Raw genomic sequence first — 25,000 nt, forward strand, 5'->3', positions numbered from 1 at the left:
AATTTCCCCATTAAAATGCATTGAAATGCTATTAATCCGTTCCAGCCCACCAAAAACCACACCAATTTTTTTTTAAATATACAGTATATATAAAAATATCTCGCGCTTTATATTTCACCTGTATGCAGCATACAAGTTGGCAGGATGGCCTGGACTGGAGGTACGCACACTTGACTCTAAACTGTCCAGCCTGGGTTTGAATCCCGACCCAGCTATAACCTGTCATGGGTGAATCACAGGCAGGGTGATTCATCAATGTGTGTACCGCTAAACTGGGCGCCCCGTTTGCGTCCCATTAGTTGTTGGATGTTAAGGATCTCACCGTGTTTTCCACAAAGAGAAGGCGAGCTATCGCCGGCACTCTGAACAAGTTGTGGCCTGGCATGCTCTTCTCCTCTGCCGTTATACACGTCCTCCTCGGCATCTTTTTCCAGAAGAGCCCTGTCTCGTCACAGTTGAAGATTTGCTGGGGGATGTATCGTTCGGCTTCTATCAGTTCGGCAAAAGTTATAATAAAATCTTCAGCTGCCTTCACATCCGAGCTTGCTGCCTCATCCATGCCTGACGACGGAGTGAATGGCGGTCCTCTTCTTAAAATTATCAAACCATCCCCGACTGGCTTTGAATGACTCTTCCGATGCCTTGTCCGTTGATGTTCCCGCCGCCTGCTGCACCAAATCCCCGTAAATGTCTCGGGCCTTCTCACACATGATGTTCTCGGTCACGGTATCTCCTGCGAGCTGCTTCTCCGTCAACCACACAAACAACAACTTCTCCATCTCTTCATGGACAGAGGTCCGGAGCTTTGAAATAATCGTAACGCCCTTGGCTGGCGTTATAGCCTTTATCGACTCCTTCTGCTTCAAAATCGTACATATCGTAGAAGTACTACGATCGTACTGCCTCACCAAGTCGACAACACGCACACCTCACATGTTTTTCGACGATTGCGTGTTTTATATCCAAGCACATCATCCTCTTCTTCTTCTCAGTACTGCCCTTGGCACTCAATTTCTTAGGACCCATGGTTAAAACTAAGAAATTTTACAAAATAACCAAAATGCGAAAACAAAGCAGCAGCTATATACGGCAGAGATGCTTGCACGGCAAGATAACCACGTGACCGGAACCCACCTGGTGGCGGGTGGTGTAAGCTCCAAAATAACCAAAATGCGAAAACAAAGCAGCAGCGATATACGGCAGAGATGCTTGCACGGCAAGATAACCACGTGACCGGAACCCACCTGGTGGTGGGTGGCGTAAGCTCCAAAATAACCAAAATGCGAAAACAAAGCAGCAGCGATATACGGCAGAGATGCTTGCACGGCAAGATAACCACGTGACCGGAACCCACCTAGTGGCGGGTGGCGTAAGCTCGTAACTCAGATCTCGGCTCGCATCTCAAAGCAATAAACCGCCCGAGCGACGGCTCGTATCTCGGAAAACTCGTAAGTTGGTGCACTCGCAAGTCAAGGTTTCACTGTGTATATATATATATATATATATATATATATATACTGTATATATACTGTGTGTGTATATATATATACTGTATATATACTGTGTGTGTATATATATATATATATATATATATATATATATATATATATATATATATATACATGCATGTGTTGGTCTTCAACTCGCAGGAAGGGAAAGACTAGGGTTAAAGCATCAGCAGTTTAATGAAAACACAGCAATACACAATTGTGGAGTCTGGCCAGAGTGCAGAGCTTAACACGCAAGGCAGTGCAATCTGGACCACTGAAAATACACTGGAACAGGATCCATTTATGTAGCCTGAGCCAAGCAGAAAAAACGTTCGCTAAATCAGAAAAAACTGCGCTGAAGCAGTGACCCTAGATAAAGGAAAACAGCCCCTGTCGACATCCCTAATCAATGAAAGGAATTCAGTTAAAGGCACAGATGCAAAAGTAAGACATTGTGTCATTATCAAGTCATTATCTAAAACAGAACTGGACCAGCATCGTCAAGGACAGGAAATGTATGTCACAGGGGAATTTGCAGTCATATCAAAAAGCGAACTCAAGCCAGAAATGCAAGCAATGAACAAACGTGCAGGCAAGTTAAAAGATAATTAATCATGTGTCTCTTCCTTCGGCAGCTGTTTTGGGAACGGTCCGTAATCGTTTATTGCCTGGGGCAAACTGACCGAAGGACGAACTTTACAAGTGCAGTCATTAGATAGCAATTACTGGAGCAAGGGGCCATGAGTGGTTTGAAGCAAGCCTTAATCTGGTTATCATCTTTGTCCCATTTGGACAGCAAAATACAACTGTGTGGAAAGTGTCCTTAGAAAGTTTAATCCTTTTATTTAAAAGCAAGCATTAAGTGAATATAAGGTGCAACTAAGCATGCATAATCCTCACATTAGCCATATGTTGGGTCACCTGGCCCATATGGTTTACCACAAGCCCGACAATACCTCCCTTTTGTTTCTAAAGGCAACGTATTTAACGAGACAATGAACAAACCCCAGCAGGCCAGGGCCTCCCCAGTAGCTGCCATACGCGCAATGCGTTTCGCATACTCTGGGAGGGACACTGGCCCCTGGTAGGGCAGCTGTCCAACATTCAACGCATATTGTTAGCCGTAATTCGCGACGAAGACGCCTGGTTCGGAGCTCATGCCCGGTCGGGTCCCGAATTCACCCTTCAAGCGGCGTAGATGCAACCCGGTTGCCGGCCTAACGAGGGCACTCCTTATGCAGGCGCGGTCCTCGCGAATCAAGGCGAACAATCGATGTCCAATGCCATCAAGCCTTGTATATGTAATCGTTCTGTGGGAGAGAGGGTGGCACATCCATCATCACAAATCTCCTTCTCATTATCTGAATCAGTATCTGTGTCCATGGTGTCGGGTGACTTGCATTGAGGGGGTAAACCAAAAATGTTTGTTACAAATGATGGTACTCCCGGACAATTGTTGGTCATTTCGTCCTTGCTGCTTGCATAGCTCTCAAAAGAACCTTTACTACTAAGGTCGATAGAATCCCAGTCAGGATTGGCATGGTCATCGGTGCCGTGCCAGGAGTCGTAGTAAGGCCTGTCCTCCTGCCAAGAATCGTCCAGGCCATCGTCCCAGTCGTGGGTGTTCGGATCTTGGCCCGAGATGATAGAGTTGGCCGGTTCGCCGAAGGCTTTTGGGTCCTTCCCATGTATCGAGAGGACCATTTCGGTAGCAGTGGTTGGTGTAGTCCATCCTGTGAAACATTTTCTCACACAAACCAGGATTAAGGCTTTCATTATGACCAGGGTGAGAAGGATTCCTACGATTATGGCCAGGACCGTCAACAGCCATTTTACAATGATTCCCGTCCATCCTCTGAACCAGGCTGCTATCCCGGACCATACATTATTGGCCTCCTCCCTTCCTCTTCGGTTATCCGTTAGATCTTGTGTGGCGGCTTTAAGCCAGGCAATTGAAGCATGTATCCCTTCTGACTGATCTGCGATGAAGGTGCAACATTTTCCATCGATTACCCCACATACTCCTCCCTTTTCTGCCAACAACATATCTAAACCTACCCGATTCTGCATCACCATAGTTCGCATGTGTACCAGTTCATTTTCTATTTTCTGTTCAGTGATTCGGGTTTCGTTTCCAATTCGTTCCATCACCAATGCCAGGCTATCTATTCGCCAACTATTCATGGTTACTCCTGCCTGGGGAAAAAAGGCTCCTAGTAGAACCTGCCACCAACTTCCTTCCAATTTTACTGTCCCATCTTGTTTCCAAACGGAGAGGCCCCGTCTTTCCCTCCTATGGGTATACCCTGTTTCGTTAAAATGGTCTGCCAAGTGTACCTGGGGAAAAATGGATCCTAAATAAGTCCCTCCCCAGTGTTCAGGCAGGTATGGGTATGCCTTGTTACCGCAAATAAACATTACCCCATGGGGTGCTATAAGAGCAGAGGTCATACATTTACTAATTTCGGAAAGGTTGGTGTTTGGTGTTCCCCAAGACATTGTTAGGCTCGCTACATTATGCTGGGCCTGGTCATTCACCGTTATTCTAAGGGTTCCTCCCTTTTGTTGCGGGGCGATGGGCGGCAGGGTGTGGGTGCATTCTGAGGTTCCCATCTGGACATGTCCCTTTCCTATGAGGCATAACCGGCCCTCTTGCTCGACCACCCAGACTGGGTCTGGTCGTTTGTCTAACAGGGCTTGACTAATAGGTGGGGTATATTGGAAACTACGGGAACACACCGCTGGGTGCTTTGGGCCTGCCAGCTCCAAGGTTGTGGTCAAACATGGAGTTCGTAAGGGTCCTGAGCACATATCTCGTAGGGACAGGGGTAATACTATCATAACTAATCCTGTGGAACTGGTGTGGGGGAAATGCATACACATCCAACAGCGTGATCGGTTTTGTACCTTTGCCATTGCACGGGTAACCGTCCAGTATGTGTTTTCCTCTGCCTTCTTCCTCACTTCCTTGAGAAGTGGGGAGTCTAAAAGGTAAGTGGCGCGGGGGGGGGGGGGGGCGGCGCTGTTTGATGTCGGGCTGGCGAGGGGGCCATACTTCACATTCGAGTATCAAAGAGCCATTTTGGCCTACGAGGGCGTTGGGAAGTAGGGTATCTTTTTTGGGGCCCGTGCCCCATTGATATCCTGCGTAGGCATACCATCGTATGCCCCCAGTGTATTTTCCGTCCTTTACCTCCCTATACTTGGACAGGACTGTGTGTCGTGTCGTGTCGTTTGTACCCATGCTGTATATACATCTGCCACCATTGTTGCTACCCATCTCACATATTGCCACTTAAAATGGGTCTCCAACTCGTAGCAATTTGCCTCTATTTGTTGTCCCCAATGAACCGTTATGTGTCGCATTGTTAATGGAGTAAGTGGGGGTAGTGTTGGTCCAATTTCGTTTACTGGTGGTTCGGGAAAGTTAAATTCCTCTAGGTTGAACCCAAACCCAGGGAATAAGGTGGAGCGTGTGTGTGAATACCTAGCCTGGGCGAGGCCCAGGATTCCCATCATCATGATTATCGTCGCCCGAAGGCGGCTGTGGTGCCCCAAGGGGTGCATTGTCTCTATCAGTGGGGGGTGTCGGAGATGTGGGTGTTCCTTGGGTGTCGGTAGATGTTGGTATGGCCAACTTAGTGCGTGGCATGCACCCAAGATGACTTGCCCTCACAGAACACCGCTGTTGGTGTGGTCAGGAGAACCTGGAACGGCCCCTTCCACCTTGGTTCCAATGCAGTCTTTCGGGTGAAATGCTTCACCAGCACATAATCTCCTGCCTCGAAGGAGTGTATGGGCTTGCTCGTTGTCTCCGGTAGGGCCTCCCGAACTCATTCGTGTATGCTGCGCGCCACATGGGACAAACCTATGCAAAACCTTAAAAGCATGTCATCCATGATAGGCAATTCGAGTGCCGCCATATCCACTGGCGCGGATACCGGCAAGCTCATGGGCCATCCCATGAGTATCTCGTGGGGGCAAAGGCCGGTGGTGCGGCCTGGAGTAGAACGAATGCTCATTAACGCTAGTTAAAGAGCCTCTGGCCACTTAAGGCCTGTTTCAGCGCAAATCTTGGCCAACTTACCTTTCAGTGTGCCATTCGTACGTTCTGCAAGTCCTGCCAACGGGAGGGGGGGGGGGGGTGATATACGCAATGGAACGACTGTTTTACCCCCAAGGCCTTAAACACGGCCTTAATGACGTCCCCTGTGAAGTGCCCGCCCTGGTCGGACGACACTTTCTGCGGGATGCCGAACCGACATATGAAGTGCCGCATGAGGCACTTGGCCACCGTTGTAGCGTCAGCCTTGACGCATGGGTAGGCTTCCACCCATTTGGTGAACATGTCCACCACTACCAAGACATGTTTAAAGGAGATGCAGGGTACCAAATTGAAAAAATCGAACTGGATATGACAGAAAGGCCCGACCGGAGCGGGATGACCTTTGTCATGGCGATACCTGGGGGGAGCCCCCCGATTATGTTGTTGGCATATATGGCACATGAGTGGCAGACCATGGTGACCATGGCCGAAAGACCTGGCGCTGCCCAGGTAAAATTGACCTGCTCCATCACCCCCCTATGGCACACATGGCCATTTTGATGCGCCATGCGTGCCAACCATGGCAATAGAGCACGTGGTGCCACGGGTTTGTTGTCAATTTTCCACAGCTGCCCTTCCACGGGGTGCTGAGCTCCCAATCTAATCCAATTTTGACGTTCTGCTTCCGAGGCCACGGCCTGTAACTGTATTACATCCGCCCCCGTGGGGGCTGGCATTAGGATGTCCGCCTGGGCGGTTGCCTTGGCGCCCTGTTTGCGCGTAACTACTGGCATGTTATACCCCGCCTGCTGGTTCGCGGCTTTCCCTGCTGCCTCGTCAGCTCAGGCATTTCCATGCGCCACTGCATTGTCTGTACGTTGGTGGCCTCGGCATTTGACTACTGCTATTTTGCGTGGTAACATAATGCTGTGGAGTAGATTTCGCACTAAGTCCCCATTTTTGATGAGTGTTCCCGCCGAAGTGAGGAACCCTCTCATCTTCCATATGGCCCCTTTATTGTGGACCACGCCGTGCGCATACGCCGAGTCAGTATAGATAGACTGCCTTGTCCTCGCTTATGTCGCATGGCCTTGAGCGCGTACAGTTCGGCCTGCTGTGCCGACCAAGTGGGCGGGAGGCGGCCGCTTTCGACCGTCTCTGTATCTGAGCATACTGCGTATCCGGATAAAAGGGATCCGTCCCACACCCGTTTTGCTGATCCATCGACGTAATAAGTGTGGTCGACTTCCTGTAACGGAGTGTCCTGTAGGTCAGGCCTTACCGTCGAAATTAATTGGACCACGTCTGTACAAACGTGTGGGTCCCCTTCCTCCTCTGTTGGCAAAAGCGTTGCTGGGTTAAGGGTAGTACACCGCTTCACCGTTACATTTGGTGCCGTAATCAGTGCTGTTTCGTATTGCATCAGCCGAGTGGCTGTGAGGTGCTATGTGTTACGTTTCTGCAGCAACGTATGAATGCAGTGCAGTACCTGTAAGAGGACCGCATGTCCCATTACTTTGTCGGCTGTCCATTCGACCGCATATCGGGCAGCTGCCACGCCTTGTAAACACAGCGGAAAGCCTTGTTCTACCGCATCAAGCTTTTTGCGGAAATAGGCGACCGGACGTTCCTTATCCCCGTGCGTCTGGGTTAACACTGACTGTGCGAATCCCCCTACTGCATGGGTAAAAAGCGTAAAGGGCTTCTTATAGTCGGGGAGGCCCAAAGTTGGGGCCGTCATCAAGGCTCATTTGAGCCCTTCGTAACAGCGAATGCGGTCGTCCGTCCAGTCCACCGTCCGTGGCTGGTCATTTTTCGTTGCCTCATACAGAGGCTTGGCTAGTAACGCATAGTCAATTATCCATGTGCGGCAGTACCCTGCCATTCCCAAGAATCGCAGCACCTCCCTTTGTGTGCGTAGTAACGGGGCCTCCATAATGGCGGTAACCCGGCTCGCGTTGAGCTCACGCTTCCCGTGTGAAATCGCATGACCCAAATACGTAACTATTTCCTGCACAAATTGCAATTTCTTCCGGCCTACCTTGTGGCCTTTCTCGGCTAGCGCATTTAGTCGCGCTAGTGAATCCGTCTCGCAGGCTTCCTTGGATGGGGAGCAGATTAGTAAGTCATCGATGTACTGCAGCAGCACCGAGCCGCCTGCCAACTGGACGTCTGCAAGGTCGCGGTGTAGCGCCCACGAAAACAGGGTGGGGCTATCTGTGAAACCCTGCGGAAGCACTGTCCAAGTATACTGGTGCCATCTATAGGTGAAAGCGAAGAGGTACTGCGACTCTGGAGCTATTGGTACCGAAAAGAAGGCAGAACACAAGTCTATGACTGTAAAATGTGTAGCCTCTGGTGGAATGGAAGTCATAAGCACTTCCGCATTTGGTATGATGGGGTGTATACCCTGAATTACCTTGTTAATTTCCCGTAAATCTTGCACGAATCGCCACTTTCCTGTCATTGGTTTCGGAACTGGAAATACTGGGGTGTTACATGGGCTAGTAGTCTCAATTATTATTCCCTGCTGTACAAGCGATTCTATCACCGGGAGGATGCCTGCGTCGGCCTCGCGCCGAAGTGGGTATTGCCGAATATGTGGTAGGGGCACCCCCTCCTTAACCGGTATCACTAGCGGGGATGCGTCCCTAATGCGGCCCACCTCGTTCTCGTGTTGCGCCCATAGTGTCGGTGTGATGGTGTCGAGCAGCCCATCGGAGTCCCCTGGGGTGGTGGGGACTGTTCTAACCATGTGTGCCGCCTTTGGTGGCAATTCCACCATCTCAAACTTGCCTCGTCTTTGCTGTGGTAGCACATTAATCATGAACCCTTCGTCGTTATCTAACACCTGGATCGTTCGGTGTTTGACCTCGTATTGATGTCTTACTGGCATATTTCGCAGCTGACCCATCATCCATCCGACGCTCTCGGGTGGCCATCCTCGAGCGGTGCTGAGGGTAACATGCGCGTGCATCCCCTCGGGGTACTTAGCTTTCGATCTCTGGTGTGGCGTTAGGCCTACTTCAATTCCGATTCCCTCTCGGCCAATCCATATGCGTGATAATTCGAGGTCAGAATACTTTCCCAGGGCTTCCTTAACCATGTCTAGATAACAATCGTCGCTTCCTACCGCGTCATAGCAAGCTGTACAGTGCGGCGGATCGTGTTTCAACTTTGTAGCTATGTGGTGTGTTCCTAGCCAATCGCGAATTCCTTGTGACTCCGCCCCGACCATGTTAATTTAATCGGTCCATGCTGCTAGAGTCCCCTCCTCCAGCCGCCACCAATACACGGTGGGGCCAGCTCGCTGTAATGCCATCATTAACAAATCTCGGTTTGATTCCCCTACGTCGACGTATACTTCCTCGGTACACGCTATGTTGCATCCTAGTCAGCAGAGTAAATCTCTTCCTCGTAAATTAGTTGGGGCGGTGGTGGTCAGAAGGAATGCATGTTTAGCTTCTAATGGTCCGCACGTTACTCGCGCTTCCCTTGACACTGGGACAGCCTCTAATTTTCCTGAAACGCCCTGAATCTGGACGCTCTGGCGTGTAGGTTTCAAAGTTGGTAATTGTTCCTCATTAATAGTACTGCGGGTCGCCCCTGTATCCACCAAAAAGTCTAATGGCTGCCCATTTACATCTAAGGTCAAGGTCGGTTCCTCATCTGGGGTCATCGTTATCAATGGACATTTCTTTGGTGGCCCGCATTCGTCCCGTCAATAGGTATTTCCATACGGCGGCCCTTGCCTTCCCTGGGGCCCTCGTCGTCCCCTTGGACAATCCCGTCTCCAGTGGCCCATTTGCCCACACTCGTAGCATGCCCCTTGGCCCGAAGGCCCTTGTCCTGGGGCTCCCTGTTGGTTTGGCCTTCGTCCCCCCCCTGGGGGGAGGTGGAGTCCCTTGCCTTCCCCTCGGAATCTGTTGGCCTGAGGCAGGGGGGGCATATGGCACACCCGCAACGGGGGGTGTCCATGAGGTGGGGCCCATATTAGAGGGTCCCCAATGCAGTGTCCATCCTGCCATGGGTGTCTGCGGTGGCCAATAACCTGGCGGGGGACCTTGCGCTGGATACTGCGGTGCAGCCCATTGGGTTTGGGGCGGTACCCACATCTGGTCTCCTGGCCTGCTGGGGCCTTGTGGTCCCTGAGGTACTTGCATTACAGCGGCCTGTACCACTGGGGTGGACGCATCGTCGTCGCTATCTTCATTCTCGCTATCATTTCCCATTATTTCCATTTGAGGGGATTTCTTCTTTCTCCCCCCCCTTTTCTTTCTTCCCCTGTTGCTGTGTTAATTTATCTCGCACCAACATTTGCAGTAATTCCTCCTTAATTTCCTTTTTTTCCTCCGAGGAGGAACCCGGACATTGTTCGAGTTTCGCACATAATTCATTGGTTGGCATCTCTTTCCACCTGAAAAGAACGGTCTGCACTTGTTTTTTCAGTGCTGGCCGAAGCCCCTCCACTAGATAATTGTTCACCAAGGGAGGGGGTAGTTCTGCAATTTGAATTTGCCGTAGTCCTCCCCATCGTGCTATAGCTTTCTCTATTCTCTCCCGAAAGTCGCCAACCGTTTCTCCTGCCTTTTGTTTTATGTTCCCAATTTTTCCCCAATCTGGTCCTCCAGGCGGCGCTAGTGCATTGTCAATGTTGGTTAGAAGCAAATGTTTCAAGCCTTGCCAATCGTTTACATTCATTGGGTTTTGCTGCGACGCGACGGGGTCATCTAACGGCCATGCCGTAAGGGTTTTGGCCTTTTCCCATACTCTCGGTGGTAGCACGGATGCTCCCAGATGACAAATGTCCCTCCAGTCTGGGTCCCCTTCCGTCATCCAATTTCGGAGCAATGCTACTATATCTGAGGGTTGGTCGATCAACATATCCTTAACCCTCTTTCGCATGGCCGTTAAATCAGATTCCTTCCACGGCACCCGTTCCCTTATTATGACGCCGTTTGCCCTGATTCCCACACATCACACGGGGAACACCCCTTTCGTTTCCTCGGTGGGCTTTGTTTGAACCTGGCCTTCCTCCAATGAGGGATAAAGGGGGGATGTCCAATGTGGACCTATTTGACCCGGGAGGCCTGAGATATCCATACCCCCATCGCCCTCACCCTCTCCTGGCGGAGCCGAAGCCTTTAGTGGCCCTTGGGCGTTTACGTATGTAGTGTCCGTTGTTTTCCTAATGGCGCCCTAGTGTCGGAATGCGCGTGCCTTTGATCCTGGGACTGGACCGAGGCCTTGGGGGGGGGGGGGGGCGCCATAAGCGCCTTCATCTGTTTGTCCTGCTTCTTCCGACTCTGCTTTCGCTCATCCTGATATTTCCCAAACTCCCCTCGCAGACTCGCTTGTTTAAAAGCTGCCTGTCGTTGCAAAGCTTCTACCTTCCACCATCCGTACACTTTCCATGAGTCCGGTAGAAGACTCTTCTTTTTCTTATCCATGGCGTCTAACGTCCCATATAACGCTCCCAACCTTTCTAATGCAAATGACCCTTCCTCCGGCCAAGGATTACTAAGATCCTTGGTCAATTCAGCCCATGCTTTCCCTGGCTGAATGGCAGCATATCCATGCTTCCCTTTCATATAAAATGCTGGGGTATTCTTTAGGGGTTCTCCCTCTACTCCTTGATTATTACCCATCTTCCTTTCTTAGGCTGATCCCTTCTTGTTAGGTCTGTGATCGAGTCGCCGCTCGGTCCTCACAACCTCCTTTCCTCTAAAACTTAACTTATCACCTTACTCTTACCACGCCGGGGTATTCCCTGAGGGGTTCTCCCTCCTACCTCGGGCGCCCTCCTTGCTTGATTCGTTAACCCCCACTGTGCTTTGCTTAAATTTGGTTCGGGATACACGCTTAGCCACAGTCGACGGAGATCAGCCAAATCTAAAGGAGGGGAAGAGGCTTTCCCAATTTATGTGTGCAAATATGCTTACCTCTGCCGAAATATGCTGGCGCCAGCTGTGTGTGCCTCCCCCGTCCTGAAGAGCCCTCCAGTCGCACCTGTGGCCAGGTGATCCCACTTCTGACACCAAAATGTTGGTCTTCAACTCGCAGGAAGGGAAAGACTAGGGTTAAAGCATCAGCAGTTTAATGAAAACACAGCAATACACAATTGTGGAGTCTGGCCAGAGTGCAGAGCTTAACACGCAAGGCAGTGCAATCTGGACCACACTGAAAATACACTGGAACAGGATCCATTTATATAGCCTGAGCCAAGCAGAAAAAACGTTCGCTAAATCAGAAAAAACTCTGCGCTGAAGCAGTGACCCCTAGATAAAGGTCAACAGCCCCTGTCGACATCCCTTAATCAATGAAAGGAATTCAGTTGAAGGCACAGATGCAAAAGTAAGACATTGTCATTATCAAGTCATTATCTAAAACAGAACTGGACCAGCATCGTCAAGGACAGGAAATGTATGTCACAGGGGAATTTTCAGTCATATCAAAAAGCGAACTCAAGCCAGAAATGCAAGCAATGAACAAACGTGCAGGCAAGTTAAAAGATAATTAATCATGTGTGTCTTCCTGCAGCAGCTGTTTTGGGAACGGTCCGTAATCGTTTATTGCCTGGGGCAAACTGACCGAAGGATGAACTTTACAAGTGCAGTCATTAGATAGCAATTACTGGAGCAAGGGGCCATGAGTGGTTTGAAGCAAGCCTTAATCTGGTTATCATCTTTGTCCCATTTGGACAGCAAAATACAACTGTGTGGAAAGTGTCCTTAGAAAGTTTAATCCTTTTATTTAAAAGCAAGCATTAAGTGAATATAAGGTGCAACTAAGCATGCATAATCCTCACATTACCCATATGTTGGGTCACCTGGCCCATATGGTTTACCTCAAGCCCGACATATGTATATATATATATATATATTGTTACGGTTTTGAGTCTGTAAAGTGAGCCTAATAAAGGTTAAAGCCTGTCCCCCATAGATAGTCACACAATGTAGCAACATGTAGCCTCATTTGTAGTATAGTTATTTCTTAGTATGTGTGAGAATAGGCCCTTTCCAGTGTTAATTCTGCATTGTGTAAAGCCATGAAAATAGGCCCTACTGCCACCGATCATCCTACGTCCGTAACCTCAATACAGTTAACGTTGGTTCATTTTGGGCGAGTTAACACGAGGGAGGCGGAGGAGGATCAGGGTGGAGTCGAAGCGGAGTGGCAGAAGCGATGACGGTAAGCATGAGCCGCCAATCAGAGCTCAGAGGTGGTGGCGTCAGAGGGCGGGGTGAGAAGAGTCTGGTAGTTCCAGAAGGTTCGCGGGGCGTACCTATATAACCCGATGCACAAAGCCCTCGACAGGACTTGCCGGGAGAGAGAAGGACTTGTATCGGAAGAGGAAAAGGACTTGCCGGGAGGGAGGAATACATTAAAGAGAACTTACAGCCAGAACGCGCGGTGCTTGATGAGCTTGATGCGCCTTGCCGCACTTGCATGAGAACGGCTGAGTAACCTCCCTTTGCCGTAAAAGTCCGCCCCTTTGCCATAAAACTCCGCCCCTTGCCGTTCCGCCCGATATCTCCTTCGTTCGAGAGACGCGTTACAAGACCTGGTCTTCGCCTATCACCATCTTCGTGGGACGGACGTGGACCATGGAGAGCCGGACGGGGCCGATCCTGGACGACCACATCGGTGCGTTGGTGAACATCGACATATGCAATCCCCTGTGTGAGTGTGTGAGACGGGCCCGTTGTCCCAGGGATAAGTAAGACTGTATAAGGATTATTCTGTGTCTCTTCGTCCTTGAACTGTAAATACGTGTGGGAATCATTAAACCCATCTGTTCTTTCTTTCTTCCTGATTCGATCATTCCGGTGATTTCCTCAATTGACTAAGCGTGGCACGAATAAGATCGCTCCAGTCGGGTTCCACTAGTTAAGACTGCGCGGATCACGTGTACGCAAACCGCTCGGCGTACTCCAACCTCACATGGTTCCTGCGAGGCTTGCTACCTTGTTTCCGTGGCGGCGTGAGTTCTTAGGTACGAGCGAGAATTTGGTCCCGAAACCCTATTTTGCGCTCGCCTAGAAAGGACGTAATAAGTCTCGGTTCCGCCAAGGCCCAGTAAAGACAAGGGGATTAATCCCCCCTTGATAAGGGGAAGAAGGCCGGCGAGAGAATCGTAACAATTGGTGTCAGGAGAGTGGGATCGGACCCGAAGTGTGCTTCACGCACTCCAAAATTACGAGCGACTGAAATTTAGTTTTTAAGAACCAAATTTTAATTCGTGCCATGGCTCGCCAAAGCGGTCGAATGCCTGTGGGGGTAGAAAATGAGGTAGAGGAGGTAGAATCGATAACCCAGGACCCACGGGAAGAATTGGAAGAAGAGGAGAACATTGATGAGGGGCCGGCAGTAGGGGAAGAAAATGGCGGCGCCTCGCACATGGCGACGAGGGCCGCGCCCGCTGCGCAAGTGGGGGTTATGGACATACAAGCCTACATGGCGCAATTCATGGCGCAAATACAGGCATCCACAGAAATGGATGGGGACAGAGCCACCCGGGAAAGGAAGGAATTGGGGGACAAATCCACCTGGGACATAAAAAAAATGGGTGATCAATTGGAAGAGGTGAAGAAGGGGCTGGAAAGCAAAATGGACACCCAAAAGAACGAATTGGAAAAAATGAGGGTGGCGTATGAGAGGGAAATAGAAGAGGCAGGGAAGGACATAAGGCGCAGGTTGGGCGAGGAGGTCGCAAAGGGACGCGACGAGGTAACGCGGTGCGAGGAACGCAGGGAGAGCGAGGCAGAGCAGAGCACAGCTACATGGACCGAGGGGATAGAAATCGCGACTCGGGGTGTGGAAAAGCCGACGGCCGTCGAATTGGAAAAATAAATTTTATTGGCGCCGGCGGTCGTCGAGGAAAAAGAAATTATAGTTGAAATTGGGGCCGAAGAGACGGCAGAGATAGAAATTAAATCGACGGAAGAAATGGAATTTGCACAAAGTTTGGATTTGCATTGTGATGTCGTGCTTCCTAACAAAATGGAAGGTTTGCAGGTGGTGCTGCCGCAGAAGAAGGTCCCCAAGGTGAGCAGGAGTGTGTTTGGCGGGAAAAGGTTTTTGGCGCGCTTGGGATCGAGACGAAACCCGGGCGTTCGTGGAAGGTCCTTCGTGCGGTGTACGAGAGTGAATGGCATGCGTGTGAGAAAGAAGTGTGCACCGGAGCGCGAGTGTGTGAGAGAAGTGTGCACCGGAGCGCGAGTGTATGTGGGAAGAGTGTGTCGAAGAAGAGTGTGAAACAGTGTGCGATGGCCTAGGAGAGTGAGGGAGAATGCACACCGGAGCGTGTTGTAGAGAGTGTGCAGGAGTGCACACCAGAGCGCGTGATTGGGTGTGTACAAGAAGAGTGCACACCCATGGACGTTACGGAGTACGTAACGGGAGACTGTGCGCGAGGGTGTGCGAGGGCCGATGGTGTTAGAGTGTGTAACAGAGTGTGTGAGGGGTATGAGTGCGCCTAGGTGTGCAGGTGTGAGTAAGGTGTGCGAGAAAGAATGCACACCGGACCGTGTGCAGAGAGAGAGCGTGCGGTAACAAAATGTATGGGGTGTATGAGAGGTGCTGGAGCGCCACATTGTGCGAGTGAGGAACGGGTCGCGTGGGGTGAGAACGCGGCCCGAGCATCGACGCAGACCGGGGTAGCGTTTTGCACGACGTATAGCGGACGCGAGCTCTCGGTATGTGGTGTGCTTTGTGTGCTGCAGGGATCGGCGGGGATCGGTGCCGCAGCGGTCTCGCAAGGAGCGCCGTGCACGTTTCGCGCCGGGCCCCGCCCTGTATGGTCGGTGCCGCGCCTTGGCGGGAAAGGCGATCGGCACGGTTCAAGGGGGGGGGGGGTAGGAGAGGTCGGAGCCGCGCCCCCTGGCGGCTGCGGTGCTCCAACCATGGGTGGTTGGGCCATCGTGCGTGGGACCGCAAGGCTCCGCGCAGAGATGGCGCCTTGAACCTTGGCCCAAGCATGCCTCCTCCCCTGAGTCGAAAATGCCGGACGTACCCAACCTAGAGTAGACCAACCACCCGCATGCATCGCTCGGCTTTTCGAAGCCGAGCTGTGACGACGATGTATTTCCACCCGAAGAGGCTCAAGTGGAGTGGCCGGATAGCGATAGTGTTGGGAAATGGTACCCTGCGTGTCGGAATGGTGGTTTCGCCATTCCTCACATTTTGGGGCTCATGAGCATTAGATTATGGGGATGGCAGTGAAAGCTAGCAGAGGGTGGGCTAGGATAATTGTTAGGGAATCTGCTGACAGGAGAGGACATGAGATTTAAGTAGGGACATTTGTACAGGTCGAGGGGATGTAGAGAGATTAGAAGGATGATAACGACGAGGGAAGTGCTTAGTGTAAGGGAAGACGGGGAAGCACGAGTTTTGGGGGAAGTCGTCAGCTAGATGATGCTGTGTGTGTGTAGTGGTGTGTGAGCACAAGAGGTGTGCCAGAGATTTGGTATGAGAGCACAAAAGAGTGTGCAAGAAAAGTGGTGTGTGACATAAATGGTGTGGAATGCTTTGTGTGGAATAGAAGGTGTGGAATGCATGGTGCGAAGGAGTGAATGTGGGGAGATGGACCCATTCACGAGTACCCGGGGTGGGTAGTGTAAACCCAGGTAGAGGGCTGAGGTAAATTGTTTGGATATTGACACATGTGGTGCGGGAAGTAGCAAGAAGTGCTTGGTGGGGTGCATGAGTATGTGGAATGGCTGGGCGTGTGGGCTTTGTTGGTGCGTATGGTTATAGGAGCACTCCGCAACTGGTAGTTTGTCGGCCAGGTGAGGCCACAGGTAAGCTCTGGGAGCCAGTTAGAATTTAGAGTCATGTCAAGTGGGGCCCGAGGATCCGAGGAGAGGACCCGGGTTGCCCAATGCCAGAGAGGGCATCAGAGGGGTGAGAGAGCCAGGAGGGCCTCCCCGAGTTAGGGTAGTCGCAAGGAGCTCGGCAAGCTCAGGTGGTGACTTCAGTGGCGGAGGTTCGCAGGTAGGTAGACCTGCTAGTCGAGCCACACGACCCAGCCCCAAAATTGTGCAAAGGCAGAGTAAGAAAAATTGGGGAGTGAGACCCAAAATTGGATGGCATCACAGGATGGTCAATGTGAATTGGTTTTTAGAACCACATAGTTTAAAGATGCTGATTGGCAGGGCAAGACCCGGGGAGTGTAAGTGAGTTAATGTCAATTAGAGTATAGTTAGGATGAGAAATCTCTTCGCATCATCCACATCCACTCACCAAAGGAGACGGAACTCCACACCAGGTTTTGCAACTACAGACTTGGCATTTAATATGGAATATTTTTTTTGTGGGGGTGAACTTACTTTTCAAGATGACTTAGAACCAAAAGTTCATTGGAATTATGTTGAAATTATTCTCGATTTTGTTAATGTGACCTTTAAAAGAAACAAAAACCACATTTGACATTTCGAAGCAAATAAATTGATCCTTGAAAGTGATGTAAACTGATATCGAACTCAATTCACGGACAGTACTGTGTTAAACTTCTGTACGTTTTCCAGAAGTATGTTTATTTTGGATATTAGCCAAAAAAAATTTCAACAAAAACAAAAGCTAAATTAAGACGGATTACGGACAGTAAAATTACAGTTCAGTACTTCGTGTAACCCCCACGAGCATTCAGGAGAGCACGTACACGTCGAGGCATGCTGTTCACAAGATTTCCCAAGGTTTGGACAGGAATGGCTTGCCATGCAGTGACAATAGTCTGCTGCAATTCACGCACAGAGGTAGGCTGCTGGTCCAAGTGGTCGATTTGACGCGTTAATTTTGCCCACAAGTTCTCTATCGGATTCATATCTGGGGACATGGCAGGCCACTCCATATGCTCTACACCACGGTCAGCAAGAAAGTGTTGGATCATGCGAGCACGATGAGGCCGTGCATTGTCACCTTGGAAGACAAAGTTCCCTCGAAAGGCTGCACGAGCAAATGGAAGCAATGTTTCTTCCAGAATGACCCTGTACTTGAACTGGTTCATGTTTCCATTCAGAACAACCAGGTCAGTTTTGCCCCCTGCATGAAAAGCAGCCCAAATGGTCACCCCACCACCTCCAGCTTGGACTCTTGGCACTATTCAATCTTCGTTATGGGCTTCATGCACTTGTCTGCGCACTTGGACGCGGCCATCTTGACGATAGACCAGAAATCTAGACTCATCACTGAAGGTCACGTGATTCCAGTGTCCTGGCTGCCATTGACGGTGCTCTCCGGCCCACTGCAATCGGCGCTGGCTGTGTTGTCTGGTCAGGCGTGGTCAGGTCAGGGATGCCTGGCACGATAGCCTGCTTGAACCAGTCGTTCGTTGACTAGCCTTCTGGATACAGGCACATTTGTCAGTTGCTGCCACTCAGCCCTAAGCCGATTAGCTGACTTGGTACGGCCATTGCAGACTATCCGGTGCAGCTGGCGATCATCTCTCCTTGTGGTTCTGCGTGGACGTCCTGGCCTCGGTATTGGAGTAGGGACATCCCTCTGAGCATTTCGTTTCAGGATCTTTGACACCTGACCTTGAGTGATGCCATACTGCCGAGCAATAGCACGCTGTTTCATGCCAGAATTTCGTAAAGCCACCACTCCATGACAAACAGCATTGTCAAGTTGACGGACCATCTCCAGAGGAAGCGGCAATAACTTTTGTAGACGTGCAGCAGTTTTCCACTAATACAGAACGCAACAACCCTTATATACCCGATTGTGAAGCCAATCGTCAAATGTACCTGTCCTTACATTTTGTCACGCCACCTGTGATATCCTGTTATTGAGTTCTTGCTGCGAAAGACAATCGGTGACATGGTTCTTTCAACAAAGACATCACCGAAGGGTAAAAGAAACTCACCAGATTGATATACTGAGTTCAGAAAGTAAACCCAAGTCAAGAAAAAAAAATATTCCATATTAAATGCCAAGTCTGTATTTGGATGGTAAGACGCATCTTGAAGGGATGAGACATTGTGTGATATTCCATCTCTTCCTTCTTGGAAGGGATTGGCTGACGAATTTGGCGTAGAGGGGGAATAGAAGAGACAAGACGTAGCGACGAATTTGTAAAGGGAGTGCAAATACAGGGATGGGCAAGGGTAGTGTAGGCATGACATGGGGCTTTCTCCGCTCGCTCTCCAGCGCCCCTGTTTCATTGCCTTGTTTGTGTGTACCTTTGCACCCTTTCCTCCGCTGACTCTCTGCTTTGTCTTTCCTCCCCACTCATCGACCCATATTTTTGTTGCGGGGAGGTGCAGGAACCCTGAGCTGTGCGGCTGCACTTTGCTACACCGGTGCAGCTGCACTCTGCTACCTCTTGCTGCACCAGTACACCTTATGGACCACACATTCTGTGGCCTGGCAACTTTGCTGGAGCAGACAATTGCTGCAAACATTATCTTGCCCTGCAGATCACTGGTTTTTTAAGTGGCGTCCATGTCACGCAGACGGACCATCTAAGATTGGCCCTGCAATAAAAAACGGACACGGTTTGTGCATTTTTTATTCCGTTGTGTCAGGAAAGAAGACCAAGTTTTATTATGGCACACCGAAGACGAAGCAGGAAGACGCAAGAAGCAGCAGCCCAGCAGCAGCCAAGCAGCAAATATGATGTGCATTCATTGTGATTGTGCATTTTTGTGCATTCTTGTATTATGGTGTATTGGTGCATTGCATTCTGTTTTCTCTCCTCTCAAAATTTCTTTCCCACAAAAGAACAGGTCCTGGGTTGTAGAACTGTAAATAATTAGTTAGTCTTGTAAATAACATGCTCCCCACCGGCTTTGTGTATAGTTTGAGAATTCTTTCCGCAATTTGGTTAGCTGTGGGTGTGAGTCTGTTAGTTAGTACACAATGCAGTAGGTGGGACATATCTAGTGTCGTAAAACTGTCACACACAGGGTGTTAGATTAAATGTAGAGGGGAACCACATCTAAGTGTCACACGGAATTTAAAGAGTAGTCCTGAACCTTGCTCAAAACCGGTTTTTCTCATGTGTGGGTTCGGCTCGGGGACGACCCTGGCGAAGTAGTCCTGCGGCATAGCAGACCAATTGTTCAAATTGTTCTAAAAGCACCAAAATTGGCACACATGTAGATTAATATATTCTAAACATTTTTGGATATGGAGGCATTCAAGATTAGCCCTGTGGAAGATATGGCGGCCATTGTTCAAAATGGCCGCCATTTACCATTAGCGTCATTACATAGACTTCATTATGTGTCGTTAGTATGGTGCTAGATGGGCCAAAATTCCTTTTTTTTACATCAGAATTAACATCAATAAGTGTTTAACAGATATTTAGATACAAAATATCTGTTATCTGTTAAATTTAAATATCTGTTAAATAACAGATATTTAACAGATATTTAGTTTAACAGATACAAACCTCTCGATGACATGCATTGTATCCTCTTGGATGCTTGTGGGTGCATTTGCCAGACTCAGCAGGGCATCAGTGAGTTCTGGCAGCGTGTTCCATGTTGCCCAGGCAGATTTCTTCCCATGTCCGACGAAGGCTGACACAGTATCACACCCTGTGATGGCATGAAACATTGGAAGAGTGCATTTTGAATGAATCTTGAATGAATGAAAAGAGAAAGAAAAAAAAAAGAGAAAAAAAAAAGAAAAGAAAAAAAAAAAAATGAAAAGAGAATCTTGAATGCCTCCATATCCAAAATTGTTCAGAATGTATTAATCTACATGTGTGCCAATTTTGGTGCTTTTAGAACAATTTGAACAATTGGTTTCGTATTTTTTACTATGCCGATGGGCTAAAGGAGGGGGGCAGTGATACGGTTTTGAGATTTGTATAGATGACATCGTTAAAGGTTTGCCTCCCATAGTTAGTCCACAAGCAACACGTAGGCCCACTTAGAGTATTAGTTATGTCATCGTCTGTGTAAGAGTAGGCCATTTCCCTTGTAACATCTGTGTTGTGTAAAGAAATGAGCTTAGGTCCCTTCCATTTTGCGTCCGCCCTTCAGTTTCATCTATGGGCATAATTGATCCCGCGCCCCATTTGGCATCCCTCAATTCTGTTACGCTTTGGCTGCCAGCAGCGTTCGCTGCCCTTTGTGCGCTCGAAACTAGCCCAGTAACACGAGGTAGGCTTAAGAAGAGGGAGGAGCGTGGGGGTCGAGGAGGGGCGGCAACAAGGAGCACGTCAGAGGCGATGAAGGTAAGGGCTGCCAGCCACTAGGGCTCTGAGGGCATGGCGTGATGGGGCGTGGTGAAGAACGTCTGGTGAGTTCCAGAGGGTTCTAAGGGCATGGCAATAAAACCCTTTGCGTGAGGCCCCCACCTCAGTGATCAGAAGGGATGCGCGGTGTTGAATTGAGTTGAGAAGGGAGAGGACTCGGAGCACTCGAATGAAAGGATTTGTCGGCGGACTTGAAGGAATTGAGAAGCGCATTGTTAGCGCCTATTCGCTTATTACATACGCAGCCACGCGAGTGAACGCGGCCATAGCCGCCAGTGTAACCGCCAGAGCCCAGCCCTACCGTTCGCCCAGTAATTATCCCGTGTGCCCCCAACGACACGCGGAGAGCTCCTGCCGTCTCGAGTCATCTACTTCTCGGTGCGAGCTGGGACCGGAGGGAGAGCTGCCCGTACGCCATCCCTGGATGTGCTGACCTGTTCGGCTGCAAACCCCGTGTGAGTGTGTCTGAGTGTGAACGGGCCCGTTTGTCCAGGGAATAAGTTAAGACTGTGATTAAGGACTGCACTGTGTCTTCTACTTCTGCTGAACCATTGTACATAGTGTGAATAAATTATGTTATTCCTTTCTTCCAAATTCGACCGCTTTTGTGATTTCCATCATTGGGTAAGCATGGCACGAATAAGAACCGCTTGGATCGGGGTCTAGTCATTGATAACGGCTCGGGTCACGGGTTCGCTACCGCTCGGCGTATCCACCAACACCCGTGATTCGGGCGGGGCGTATTTCCTCGTTTCTGGGCAGCACGAGTAATTAGGTAATAGCGAATTCTTAGTCCTAAAACCATATTTCGCGCTGTCGGGAAGGACGTCATAGGTCCCAGGTCCCGTCGGCTAGTCAAAGACAAGGGGACTAATCCCCCCTTGGTAAGTGGAAAAGGCCGGCGCTGAGATCCGCAACAATATATATATATATATATTGTATATATATATATATATATATATATATTGTTACGGTCCGCGGTTAAGGATGTTATGTTTGCCGAGCGGAGGCCCCGCGACCTAACAGTTTCCCCGATTCACCCGATTCACCCGAACGTTGGCCGTATCGCGCCACAGATATTCAATATGGAAAACTCTAAAGCGACCGAATGTAAAGAGGAAGAAGAAGACGTACAGAAGAGTAACGGGATTTATTATTTACACACACAAGCAAAAGGAGCAGTCACGGTTATGTACAGGGAACATTGAAAAAGCAGGTGACACAGTGAAAATTACTAGCTTAACTATACAAGCTTAACTTATTCCCAGGGACAAAACAAACAGAACAAACTCACGTACACGAATGGGGAAATTGCAGGCAGGATTGGCTGGAAGGAGGTGTGTGGCTGGAGCTTGATCCCGCACGGGACGTCGGGCTGGACCTCGACGGCTGCTGATGCCACCGATCCTGTCGTGTGCACGGGATCACGGGTCGGAGCTGCTTGGTGGAGCTGACGCGCTGGTGGGGGGTCTGGCATGACGGGTTCTCTCCTCTCTCTTTCTTGATCCAACCACTCTCTCTCTCTCTTGGTCCAACTCTTCCTCTTGGTTCAATCACTCACCACCGACAACTCAACGCAACCACTGACCACTCAACGCAACCACTGACCACCACTGACGACCAACCCAGCTCTTTCCCAAAACCACACAACTCAGCTCTGCTCTTGTCATGGACCTCTTCTTTGTCGTGGACCTCTTCGCAACTTCTTGCGCGCGCGCCTTTATAGCGCCTCCGGCGATTAAGCCGCCGGCTTTTAGGACACGCCCATCGGTGTGCTCACCTCGGCCCTGGTTGGTCGCGCGACCCTCTGGCTCATCCCTTGATGACGACGGGCGGGCACGCCTTTCTTCCCCAACCCGAGCACATGTTCAATGGCGGCTTTCTTAGAGGGACGAGCGGCTGCAAGCCGTGCGAGATGGAGCAATAACAGGTCTGTGATGCCCTTCGATGTCCGGGGCTGCATGCGCGCTACACTGGACGGGCCAGCGTGTACCTTGCCCTTCGCCGTCAGGCTCGGGTAAACCACTGAGCCCCGTCCGTGATGGGGACTGGGGCTTGAGACAGTGTCCCACGAACGAGGAATTCCCAGTAAGCGCGAGTCATCAGCTCGCATTGATTAAGTCCCTGCCCTTTGTACACACCGCCCGTCGCTACTACCGATCGGACGGTTTGGTGAGATCCTCGGATCAGCCCCTGCACGGGCCGTTCTCGGCTCGTGTCGGTGCGCCGAAAAGATGAGCGAACTTGACTGTCTAGAGGAAGTAAAAGTCGTAACAAGCGAGGAAGTAAAAGTCATGATGACGACGGGCGGGCACGCCTTTCTTCCCCAACCCGAGCACATGTTCAATGGCGGCTTTGGGGCGAAAACAACCCACAGCTGTGACAAACTGGCCAACTGCCCAGTGCAGTTGGCAATGGAGACTTGGAGGGGATGTAATTGGCAGATTGAGGCTTGGCCATGACGAAAGGGGAAATGGAGGGTTTTGGGAATGGGAATGAAGGGAATCTATCTATTTCACTTGGTGCAATGGAGTATCATTTTAATGGAAGACAAGGCCTTACCCTAAAACACATAAGGATATAAACTACTGAACAGGGATATTATAGTGTCCTTCAATGTATGCTTTATGGAATTAACTACCGGGATGCCCTTTGACCTTTATACACACTGGAGCAAGGGGGGCTCAGAATAAAGCAATAATAATAATACACACAATAAAAAAACACAATCCTCATTTCCGCAACAATATATATACAGTGATCCCTCGTTTATCGCAGGGGTTACGTTCCAGAACCCCCCACGATAGACGAAAATCCGCGAAGTAGCGACCATATTTTTATTTTATTATTTATATATATTTTAAAGCTTTATGACCCTCCCCACACTCTTATTAACCTTTCCCATACTCTTATAAACACTTCCTATACTCTTAAACACTTTTTACACTCTTAAACATACGTAATTTTAACAACATATAAAATTCTAATGGGTACTCACCATTGAAGATACTGTAGCGACCCATGGGTCCCCCAAGCGAGACCAGCATCAGAATCTCCTTGCTCCAGCCGGTGACGTCACCGGCGGGGATCCGCGGCGCAAGAGTGGCTGGTCACGTGACCACCAAAGCGTGCCGCGCGCGTGCGGGTATAATCAGCTACACCTGTTGATCACGTGACCACCGAAGCACGCCACGCTTGAGAGGCGTGGCTTTCGGTTTCGGTTTCTGGTTGTGCTTTATAATGCAGCCCGATAAACGGGCTTTTCAGTGTTCCCGAGTTGGTTTTGAGAATAAATATCTTCTCGGACGAGTTTGTGTCTTGCCCGTCATTTCGTCCATATCAAGCAAGAGCCCCGGCTCTTTCAATACTACAACTTGCGTGATGAAGATGATGATGAATTAGCTGTGCAGTACTGATGACGATGAAGGTGATGACGATGATGAATGTACTGCACAGCCAGAAAGAGCATTACAGTTACCCATTACGTGGGTAACTCTAAATCTTGTGTCCCAAACCCATCCCTCTCTGTACCCACCATACCCAGTCGTACCCTGCTGCTCCTGGACTCCGTGTCCTTTCCTCCTGACAAGGTGGAAAAGTTTCTGTCAACCCTCGACTCTGATTCTGCAACTGGCCCCGACGGCATCAGCCCACGGGTCCTAAAATCCTGCTCTGCTGCTCTATCTCACCCTCTCTCTGTTCTCTTCACCCTCTCTTTTGCTCAAGGTCAACTGCCATCTGCTTGGAAATCAGCCAACATCACCGCTTTGCACAAAAAAGGTGCAAAAACAGATCCTAGCAACTACAGACCAATCAGCCTTCTCCCAATTATCAGCAAAGTCATGGAATCCATCATTGCTTCGGATATGAAATCTTTCCTCTTCTCCAATGGCTTGATCTCTGATCATCAATTTGGTTTCAGACTTGGTCACTCTACTCTGGACATGCTGCTTCTGCTTTCTCAACAATGGATGGAGGTCCTCAATGCCAAACAGGAAATTAGAGCTGTCTCCCTCGACATATCACGTGCCTTCGACACGGTCTGGCACCCCGCTCTGCTCACCAAACTCTCCTCCTTTGGTATCCATGGAAATCTCCACGCATGGCTGGCGAACTTCCTCTCTAGTCGTAGTCAACGTGTGGCCCTGAATGGGTTTCTCTCATCTGCTCTTCCTGTTCAGGCTGGAGTTCCCCAAGGCAGTGTTCTGGGCCCCGTGCTTTTTCTGGTCTTCACCAATGATCTCTCTGACTCTCTCG

The 25,000-nt window shown here is 49.9% G+C and overlaps 1 protein-coding gene across 1 annotated transcript in view; it reads left to right on the forward strand.

Annotated features, from left to right (window-relative positions):
* Nucleotides 1–25,000, forward strand: part of LOC137427252 (cytochrome P450 2J2) — a 129,366-nt gene that overhangs the window by 36,835 nt on the left and 67,531 nt on the right. The window lies entirely within an intron of this gene.

The sequence above is a fragment of the Myxine glutinosa genome, chromosome 1, assembly GCF_964187855.1.
Source record: "Myxine glutinosa chromosome 1, kmMyxGlut1.1, whole genome shotgun sequence".
NCBI lineage: Eukaryota > Metazoa > Chordata > Myxini > Myxiniformes > Myxinidae > Myxine > Myxine glutinosa.